Source organism: Camarhynchus parvulus, chromosome 8, assembly GCF_901933205.1.
Source record: "Camarhynchus parvulus chromosome 8, STF_HiC, whole genome shotgun sequence".
Lineage (NCBI taxonomy): Eukaryota > Metazoa > Chordata > Aves > Passeriformes > Thraupidae > Camarhynchus > Camarhynchus parvulus.
The window spans coordinates 744,866-755,769 of record NC_044578.1 but is presented as its reverse complement, the minus strand read 5'-3'; the positions used below and the strand labels follow the sequence as shown (position 1 = coordinate 755,769).

At 53.4% G+C, this 10,904-nt stretch overlaps 1 protein-coding gene and 1 non-coding gene across 2 annotated transcripts in view; both read left to right on the top strand.

Annotated features, from left to right (window-relative positions):
• The window catches only part of LOC115906381 (cystathionine gamma-lyase-like), a 38,271-nt gene that overhangs the window by 2,367 nt on the left and 25,000 nt on the right, over positions 1–10,904 (top strand). The window lies entirely within an intron of this gene.
• On the top strand, positions 9,734–9,815 carry TRNAL-AAG. Its single transcript has one exon. It is a non-coding gene; the product is annotated as a tRNA-Leu (tRNA).

Sequence of the window (10,904 nt, the reverse complement as noted above, 5' to 3'; positions counted from 1 at the left end):
CTTGCTTATATTCCCCTGTGCACGTGCTCTTTGTGTTCAAACTCAGGGGATGGAGTGACCCTGGAGCTGTTGGGATTTTCCTGTGGGAAGGCAGGAGGGGAATGGAGCTGAGGGGAGAGAGAAGGAATGGAGCTGAGGGGAGAGAGAAGGAATGGAGCTGAGGGGAGAGAGGGAATGGAGCTGAGGGGAGAGAGGGGAATGGAGCTGAGGGGAGAGAGAAGGAATGGAGCTGAGGGGAGAGAGGGGAATGGAGCTGAGGGGAGAGAGGGGAATGGAGCTGAGGGGAGAGAGGGGAATGGAGCTGAGGGGAGAGAGGGAATGGAGCTGAGGGGAGAGAGGGGAATGGAGCTGAGGGGAGAGAGGGGAATGGAGCTGAGGGGAGAGAGAAGGAATGGAGCTGAGGGGAGAGAGGGGAATGGAGCTGAGGGGAGAGAGAGGGAATGGAGCTGAGGAGGGGATGGAGCTGAGGCAGGACAATTCTGTACTGGCCACACCCAGAACAACCATCATTGCACAGAGGGATTAAATCCTGACAAACCCAAGTGAAGGTGTTCCCACTGAGCCCTCCTCATCCCACAGCATCCCAGTCTGGGTTGGGTTGGAATGGACCTCAGAGCCCACCCAGTGCCACCCCTGCCATGGCAGGGACACCTCCCACTGTCCCAGGCTGCTCCAGCCCCAGTGTCCAGCCTGGCCTTGGGCACTGCCAGGGATGCAGGGGCAGCCCCAGCTGCTCTGGGAATTCTATTCCAGGGCCTGCCCACCCTGCCAGGGAACCAATTCCTGCCCAGTGTCCCATCCATCCCTGCCCAGTGTCCGTGTGAAGCCACTGCCCCTTTTCCCTTGTCCCTACAGAGGGTGGGTTCCTGGTTACACCAGGGCAGCTCCTGGAGCCCCTCCATGGGCAGTCCCTCAGATCCAGGTGATTTTCCAGGCAGCCCAGCCCCTGCTGGGCCCTGGAGCTGCTGCCTGCTCTGAGGGGAGCAGCAGGGTCTGCTTTGTGTCCCAGCAACATCTCCCATGGAATGAAAAGCTGCTGTGCTTTCTCAGCCTCCTGCTGCCCTGGATTTCCTTGTCCCATTCACCTGGGGGAAGGACAGATACCTCTGCCAGCAGGGAAATTCTCAATGAATTGCCCCGTGATTTTCTTGACCCGTGGGATATCAGCCTGAGGCTGGCTCTGAGCTGGGACCTGCCAGGACCTGGTCTCTTTTTAGGGAGCTTGTGGGAGAGTGCAGTGACCTCCTTATCCGCTGATTATCCAGCGTTTATCCCACCTTGCCAGCCCTGCCAGAGCTCAGGGACTGCTTGGACAATGCTCAGGCACAGGGTGGCAGCATTGGGGTGTCTGTGCAGGGCCAGGCCTTGGACTGGATGATCCCTGTGGGATCCAGCTCAGGATATTCCATGATTCCATCTGTCTGAGCAGGAGAGAATTCTCTGGGATGTTTCAGTGTCTCCTGCTTCATGACAGCTCTGGAGCCACCCTGTGCCCCTGCTCTGGGCTGACCCCAGGTCTGGGTTGTATTTCCCACATTCCATCTTTCTGAAACCCAGAGGATGTGTTTTTCCTTGGATTTGATGTTGCAGTTGGATTCAGATTCACAGCACTTCCAGGACAATTTGGTTTCCATGCTGAGGCCCCAGTCCCTCGTGTTGGCTGAGGATACCTTTGTCCTTGGGAATCAGAGGACCAGCACTAAGCTGTGAATCCAGCCCAGCTAAGCCCGAGGCAGGGCCTGGCTCCCAGCCCCAGCATTCCGAGTGCTGGGGTCAGCCTGCTCCCTCCCAGCCTCACATTCCCTGGATTTGAGCATTCTCTGGCATTTCTCACTGTGTTTGATGAAGGGTTTGTGTCCTCCAGCCAAGCCCAAGCCACATTAGTCAGAAGAGTTCTTAGAAACTCCAGCTTTCATTTACAGGAAAGTTCTGTCACTGCACTCTGTGTCACCAGGAGAGGAACTGGGCATCCAGGAATGCTGAGCTCACAATTCCCAATGCAGGGCCACTCTGAGGGCTTGGGCACTGCTCCTCTCTGTGCCACTGGCCATTGACACGGGAGTTGGGGTGCTGCTGCAGGGCTGAGCAGGGCTGGGAGTCACAGCTTCCATCCCACATATTTATGGATTGAGTGGACTCCAAGGCACAAACTCCAGATGCCCTTCAGTCCCAGCACAGCTTCCCAACATCCCCATGAATCACTGGAATGAGCCTGAGCCCCACGAGTGCTCGGTAATTATTTTATCTGCTGCTGTGTGCAGTAGCTGACTGACAAATGCAATTTTTATTCCTCCCTTTTATCATCTCCCTTTTATCGTCTAATCAGTAGGAAAATATTGATTATCTCCTGTCTTTCTAAAGGATGTTGGGAAGTGGAGTTGGAGCCATGGCTCCCACACTGGCAGCCTGACAGAATCATGGAATATCTAGAGCTGGAGGGACACACAGGGATCATCCAGTCAAGCTGCTGGCCCTGCACAGACACCCCAGCAATCCCACCCTGTGTCCCACAGTGTTCCACCAGCTGCCTCCTGGAATGCTGGGGCAGGGCAGGAATTGAAATTTTTCAGCCATCATTTCTAACTCTTTAAACACCACTGAAAATCCATTTTTCTTCTCTTGCAAACCCCATTGTTCACACACATCCCACCCTGATGGATCTTTATCCAGAGCAGCTGCAGGATTTGGGAAGGAAAGTTTACCCCTTAAAGGTGTTTTTTTCCCAGTATTTCCGGGTCTGCCTGCATTTCCAAGCTGCCAGTTGGGTTCTCAGCAGGGCACCATTATTGACATTGTTACTGCTGACATTTAATGCCTCATGTGTTTCACAAGAGCAATGGGAGATCTGTGAGGAACGGAGCAGAATTCCATTTCAGCTGGGAGTATTTCCCAAGGGAGTGTGTCACAAAGGCTCTCAGAATGAAGGAATTATATTTAGATGATGTTAATCATTTATAATCATTTATCTCTTCTCCTCTTCCAGGCTTCCATGAGGACAGATGAACGTAAAAGGAATTCTCTCGTTTGAACTCACAGGGAAGAGCAGAAACAGAGCCATTCCAGCCATGAGCCATGTGCTCTGTTCCCAGGCTCCATGTCAAACCCACAGGCTGCTTTTGGGGAGGGATTTCATCCAAGCAGCCAGCTCACAACTGATTTCTGCAGCATCTTGGATCAGGAAATGGGAAGTTTGGATTCCGAGTTTCTGGATGCCACCATTCGCGATTGCACAACAAACACTTGTCTGAAGAGGGAAGTGCCCCAGGAGGTCACGTGGAGCTGCTCCTGCTTGCTTCCAGATACTTGGCTCGTTGACCTTGGGTTTCTGTGGTTGCTTTTGGGATGTGCTGTGCTCTCCTTGGGTTCAGGGTTTGTTTCCCTTGGGGGCTGGGCTCTGTGGTGTGGGAGAGCTCCCCTTGTCCTTCCCCCCTTCCCTGAGGTGACAGGAATAACAAGGGACCTTAAATCCCACCCAGTGCCACGCCTGCCATGGCAGGGACACCTCCCACTGTCCCAGGCTGCTCCAAGCCCTGTCCAGCCTGGCCTTGGGCACTGCCAGGGATGCAGGGGCAGCCACAGCTCCCCTGGCCTCTGCTCCTTGCCTTTCTCCCAGAAATGTCTGAACTTGGAGAACTGTGCTGGTCTCCTACTTTTCCAGGTTTTCATCCATGCTGTTGCCTTTTCCAAAGGTTTGTTTTGGCCTCATTTTGGTTCCAAACACCAAATCTCACCTGAGGCACAGGCAGCAATTCCCAGGAGCTTCAGCTGGAGCTGAGCCTTTGCCAGCAGCCACAGCTCTGCATTCACAGAACTGCTGCCTGCATCCAGCATGGATTCTCTGGAAGCTCTTCCCAGGAGCTCCAGGCACTCTCTGGCAGGGGTCCAGTGCCACCAGAGCCCTCCTTGCGCCTCCGGCCCCTGATGGAGCAAAGCAGAAGGTGAAGGACCATGGAGCACTTGCGGGGCTCAGTTGCACCTCAGCATTGCTCAGGAGAAAAGAGGAATCTGGAAAAGGAGTTTTGCTGCCCCAGGCTCTGTGCTGGGCTGGAGGGGAGCTCCAGGACACCTGGCAGGAGGAGCCATGGTGTGTTTGGGGGTGGGAGGATCATGAGCAGGGGAGGATTGAGCCCAGGCCAGGCACTGCCATCCTGCAGGAATAGCCTCTCCTTGTCCCACCTTGCCTGGTGGCCTAAAATGTCCAGAGACATTCCAAGTGGCAAATCTCTGATCACTTCTGATCCTAAACCCTGATTTAAGTTCCTTTCTTCTGTTGTGTCTGAAACCCACCCTGCATCTGTCTGTGACTTGCTCCTTTTCCCTTGGAAACAAATTCCTTTCCAGCTTGGCCATGGGCCCCAGGATAATTAATGGAAGCTCCCCTAGGACTCAAGAAACAAATGCCTGCATTTACAGCAAAGGTTCCGCTCAATTGACTCCACATTAAATCCATTCCTCAAAGAAAAATCCAAACAGAAGCACTGGGCTCCCAGGGGATGTGGGAAGGGCCAGAGCTGATCCTGCCATTCCCTGATTCTCTGTGAGTGGATGGAGCTGTTGGATTCCCTGGTGAGGAATGAGCTCTCTTTTCCTGGGAATGAGGGCCCTGGGGATTCTGTTCCAAGGCACCAGCTCTGCCCTCTTGGGCATTCAGGCTCCCTGAGTCGTGTTTTATCACCTTGTTCCTCTCTGACACCAGATTTCCCTTCAGAGAAGACATTAACTCCATCTCCTGCAACCCCAGCTCCTGCAATTCCCTGAGCTCCCTTCCCTGGCTGCTGCAGAGCCTCTCTGCCTTTGAGGCTCCAACCAGAGCCCTTAATTTGACAAGTGCTGAGGGAGCTGATGAAGCTGGAGCCAGATTTACCCTTCCAGGGCTGCTGCCAGAGCCGAGCCCTGGGCGTGGGGGTCCTTTTGCAGCTGTACCTTGGAGCTGCTGAAAGCTCGGGATGGGCAGCCAGGCAGGGCTTTCCTGTATCCTGTGATCCAGAGGTTCCCTCCAAGGTGACACTCCCTGGGTGCAGCCTGGGCCTGTTCCCGTTCTCCTGATGGTTTTTCCTTCCCTCAAAAACAGCTCCTGAAGAGACTCCAGATCCAGGGCCGCCTTCCTGCTGCCAGGGTGGCCCTGGGGGTGACACTGGTGACCCCTGGCCCAGGCAGAGACATCTCCCCTTGCTGACATTGCACTCATCCTGGCTCTGGCTGCTGAGGGATGATGGATGATGATGGACAGTGATGGACAATGGTGATGGATGATGATGGGCAGTGGATGATGGACAGTGATGGATGATGGACAGTGATGGATGATGGACAGTGATGATGGATGATGATGGACAGTGATGGACCATGAGGGATGATGGACAATGGATAATGGACAGTGATGGATGATGGACAGTGGATGATGGACAATGAGGGATGATGGACAGTGATGGACAATAATGATGGATGATGATGGACAATGATGGATGATGATGGACAATGATGAATGACGGACAATGATGATGCATGATGGACAGTGGATGATGGATGATGATGGGCAGTGAATGATGGACAATGATGGATGATGATGGACAATGATGATGGATGATGATGGGCAGTGGATGATGGACAATGATGGAGGACGATGGGCAGTGGATGATGGAAAATGATAGATGATGATGGATGGTGGATGATGGACAATGACGGATGATGGACAATGATGATGGATGATGATGGGCAGTGGATGATGGACAATGACGGATGATGGACAATGATGGATAATGGACAATGATGATGGAGGATGGAGGATGGATGGGCTGTGCTGCCTAATGATGGCTCAGGACAGCAACAGCAGGAGCAGCTCCACCATTGATGCACAAATGAGGAGAAGTACAGAAATCTTCCCAAATGTGAGGGACTTTGTGCAGAGAGGATCCCCAAGATCCCCACTGGCCCCTGGACCCTGCTGGGACGGATGGGCTGTCCCAGTGGAGGTGGTGGCCCCACACATCCCTGCACTGCAGAGGATGACAGCTCCACCCCTGACAGATGTCAGGCTGCTGGTGCCTTGGATAATTGGGTTTTCCAGGACAATGCAGGACAGCTGACGGATGGTGGCCCTGGCACAGCCCTCCTTGGTATCCCGTTCCCAGGCAGTCCCTCCACATTTGGGAAGGAATGTGCAGCCCTGTCAGCCTGGGCCGTGGCAGAGCTGGGCTTTCGGGATGTGTGAGCTGCCCTCCTGCTGCCAGAGGCTCCCTGGGATCCTTCCAGCTGGGTTTATTTATTCCCTGGGTTTCCCCTGAGAGGTGCTCATTGTACCCCAACAGCACAGACAAGGAGAAGGAGCTGTTAAATATGAATATTAATGTGTAGAGTATCTTTATTGGATGCCCATTTTGGGAAGCTCTGCTCCACTGATGGGTGAGCAGCTCTTCCCCTGTGCCAGGAGAGTGAATTCTGCATGGGCAGATGGTGATGGGACACGAGGGAATGGTTTTGAACTAAAGAAGAGAGATTGAGATGGGACTTTGGGAAGGAATTCCTGGCTGTGAGGGTGGGCAGGCCCTGGCACAGGCGCCCAGAGCAGCTGTGGCTGCCCCTGGATCCCTGGCAGTGCCCAAGGCCAGGCTGGAGCAGCCTGGGCCAGTGGAGGGTGTCCCTCCCATGGCAGGGATGGCACTGGGTGGATTTCATGTCCCTCCCAACCCATTCCATGACTCCTCTGAGGTGCCCTGATGCTCCTCTGAACTCCCAAAGAACTCCCCTGCTCCCAGACCAGCAGGCAAACTCCTTTTCCATCCAAGCCCACGGGCCCCAGCTGTCCCAGTGCCTGCAGCACCCCTCCCCAGGGCGTGTGAATATCCATGGGCTGGGATTCCCACATTATCCACGGGCTGGGACAAATCCTACCCTGTGTTTCAGTGGAGCGGGGCCCAGGCTCCCACAAACCCCATTTATCCCATCCCTCCCTGTCAGCTTCAGGCTTGGAGGTGCAATTCCCAGTCCTCCCATTCCCTCTGTTCTGACTCCCAGTTGATGTTTTCTCTCCGAGGTTGTGCTCTCACCAATGCAAACCCTCACAAGCCGGTTTGCAAATATCCCTGCCAGCCCTTAATGACCTGCTAAAAATACCAGGAATGATTCATCTCCTCATCTATGGAAATGGGAATTATTTGCTCTTGGCAGCTCCTGGCCCTGGGCTGGGCTGCTGGAGAACACAAGAATGAGCAGATCAGGGAATATTGGAGGGGTTTTTCTTCTGGTTTAGGGGAATAAAAACATTTTCTACAAACCCTGGTGGGTTTTCTATGGCCATGGGTGATCCCTAAGGAGGTCTCAGGCCTTCTCAAAGCTGCTGTCCCAAATTTGGACAGGGATGTCCAATTTTAATAATGTAATTTTTAGGCAGAAGTATTTAAACAGCAATAATTTTAACCAGGGATATTCCAAACAGTGTTTTTGAGAGCCCTATCAAGGCTCAATATCTTCTAATCTTTTAATAGGGGCTGCTTAAATGCCTTAATAAGCAAATAAGGGCTGTTGTAATCACTTCTTTTTAATTGAAATAATCCCATTGGATTTATTAAAGTGGTTTGGGGTTTAATTCCAAACCTCCCCAGCACTGCAGGATGTTTATTGGGAAGGTTTCCCAATGCCTGCCACACAATGAGGTGCAAAATGCCTCAAATCTTGCACTTCCCCAGCTCTCCTGGGGCAGATCAGGGTCCCCAGATCCACGGGATCCCAAATGGGGCTGCGATACTTCCATGGGGCTGGAATTTCTTTGGGAATGATTTGGCAGCTGCTGGCTGGAAATAAATCGACTTTCAGAAATCTGCAGCAGTTTGTGAGTGTCCCCTTAATGAAAATCCGATTATTATCCTCAAATAACCATTTGCTCCTGGAGTTTCATCATCTCTGCAGGGGATCCCTGACAGGGATCTGTCACTTTAGGACATGAAATAACGCAATGTGCACACGCTGCTGTTCTCAAGGTAAAAAGGGGAAGTTTATTCTCTGACTTCAACATTTATAAATTTCCAAAAGTGACAGTGGATTGGAGGGTGACAGTGCCACCTCTCCAATGACACTGGACAAACCAACAGCCAATCAGATTTCTTCTATAAAAGAACGCAAACCAATAATTATTTACAGAAAGTGTGTGAGAAAGTTTGCTACAAGAATGTAAACATCAGAAGGCTTAGAAAATCTTCAAAAATCAGAGTGACAGGGATCCATCCCAGGATTTGGGTCTAGGGACTCCTAGCACTGGAGCAACATGGATCAAAAAACCCATGGAGCAAGGAATGCCAGACAACATCTCCTTTTTTATCACTGGTTATTTTTTTAGTTTAAATCAGAACGTGTCTGGGAACGGGAGGATTTGGGAGAAGGTGCCGAGTTTCCAGAGGGAGCTGAGGGAGCTGGGGGGTCACCTGTAGTTCCTACAGCCAGGAGCTGTTCCAGTGAATGAAAAAGGCTGGAAGAGGAGCCAAGTGCAAACATCCCTTTGAAGCCCTGTTTATTGAAAAGTGCTTTTATCGCCGTGCTGAGGAAGGAGAGAGTGGCTGTGTTTAACCGGGGAACAAAAATATTTACGTGACTCCAGAACTTCCCTGGGTCTGGCTCCCGGCGCTTGGCAGGAGGTTTCCTGCAGGGTTTGGCACCTTCCCTGATCCCAAAGTGGCAGTGTGGGATCTGTGGACCACACAGCCCCCGAGCAGCAGTGCTGGCACTGTCACTGTCACTGTCACCTCAGCCCCTGGTCCCTCTGCACGGCTGGGACATGGCACAAATCCAACAGGAAAATCGGATTCTGGTCCTGTTCCCGACGGGACGGAGGGGCTGTCCTGAGCCTCTGAGAAAAGAGATGTGGGGGGGAGTGTGGGGGGAGCTGGGAGTGTGGGCTCAACCAGGGAAGGGAAGGGAAGGGAAGGGAAGGGAAGGGAAGGGAAGGGAAGGGAAGGGAAGGGAAGGGAAGGGAAGGGAAGGAAGGAAGGAAGGGAAGGGAAGGGAAGGGAAGGGAAGGGAAGGGAAGGGAAGGGAAGGAAGGGAAGGTTTGTGAAGGGAAGGAAGGGAAGGTGGGAAGGGAAGGGGGAAGGTTTGGGGGAAGGGAAGGTTTGGGAAGGGAAGGGAAGGGAAGGTTTGGGAAGGGAAGGGAAGGTTTGGGAAGGTTTGGGAAGGTTTGGGAAGGGAAGGGAAGGAAGGTGTAGGGAAGGGAAGGTTTGGGAAGGTTTGGGAAGGTTTGGGAAGGTTTGGGAAGGTTTGGGAAGGTTTGGGAAGGGAAGGGAAGGGAAGGTTAGGGAAGGGAAGGTTTGGGAAGGAAGGAAGGTTTGGGAAGGTTTGGGAAGGTTTGGGAAGGTTTGGGAAGGTTTTGGGAAGGAAGGGAAGGGAAGGGAAGGGAAGGGAAGGGAAGGGAAGGGAAGGTTTGGGAAGGGAAGGGAAGGTTTGGGAAGGGAAGGTTTGGGAAGGTGGGAAGGTTTGGGAAGGTTTGGGAAGGGAAGGTTTGGGAAGGGAAGGGAAGGTTTGGGAAGGGAAGGTTTGGGAAGGGAAGGTTTGGGAAGGGAAGGGAAGGGAAGGTTTGGGAAGGTTTGGGAAGGGAAGGGGGTGGCAGAGCAGCAATCCCACACTGGAAGGAAAGGCAGCTTTGGGAGTGCAGCGGGAGAAGGCAGCTGGGGAAGGGCCGGGATGGCAGGGCACCGTGCCCAGGGGCGGATCCCGGCTCCAATGCCGTTCCCAGGGTGCACCGTGCCAGGGTAGTGTGGCCGAGCGGTCTAAGGCGCTGGATTAAGGCTCCAGTCCCTGCGGGGGCGTGGGTTCGAATCCCACCGCTGCCATCTCTGTTTTGGCACCTCAGGGACTTGGGAGAGCTCCAGAAGGGGCTCCGGAAATCTCAGGATGTCATCCAGCTGCTGGGACTCTCCGTGGGCATGGATCCATTCGTGATGGGATGGATGGGACACTGGGCAGGAATTCCTCCCTATCAGGGTGGGCAACAGGCTGCCCAGAGCAGCTGTGGCAGTGCCCAAGGCCAGGCTGGACACTGGGGCTGGAGCAGCCTGGGACAGTGGAAGGTGTCCCTGACATGGGTGGGGTGGCACCGGGTGGCTTTGAGATCCCTCTCAATCCAAACCGAGCAAATTTATGAAAAGTCACAAACAAAACCCTGATTATTCCCCCCGGGTTAGGTGGGGTTATCCCACGTGTGGCTGTTCTGGGGGGCTGAGACACAGCATTAATTCCCTAAAAATGGGTTTGCAGAGATGAGCAGGGCCAAGGTGGGAGCTGCTGCTGCTCCTGCCAGCGCTGATGGAGCTGTCTCTGCTTAGCCAGGGCTGCTCTGGGCACCAGCCAGGATGTGGTGAGAGGGGGCAGAGGTGAACTGAAGCAGCCTGGCCTCAGACCAGGAGGTCATGGCAAGGAAACATTCATTTTGTGGTTTGGAGGAGGATGAACACATCTAACACTGAGCCCTGGGGCTGGAACTGGGCAGTTGTCATTGCATCATCTCCACAGGCCCTGCACATGAAAGGAAATTATTTGTAAATTATGGAATGGTTTGGGTAGGATCATCTTGTTCTTTAAGGTCCTTCCCAAGCCACACCATTCTATGGCTTTATGGCATTCCGTGGGTCCCAATTATTTGCCGCTGGATCCAAAACAAAAAGGGAATTTTGTTCTGAATAGCAGGGATCCCGTTTCACTGGCTGCTATTGCTGCAACCACAATCCGGGGTGATTCTGCTCCAAACCCTGTCCCTGACCCCGACAGCTGCTCCAAGGGAAGGGAAGGGGAGCAGAGGACACAAGCAGGGCTGAAAGTGCTTGTGCAGCTCCTGGCGAGCCCCTGGTGCTGCGGGACAGCAGCCTGCAGGAATCCTGGATTTCCTGGGTTTGATTCCAGCGAGCACAGAGCGCGGGTCCCCT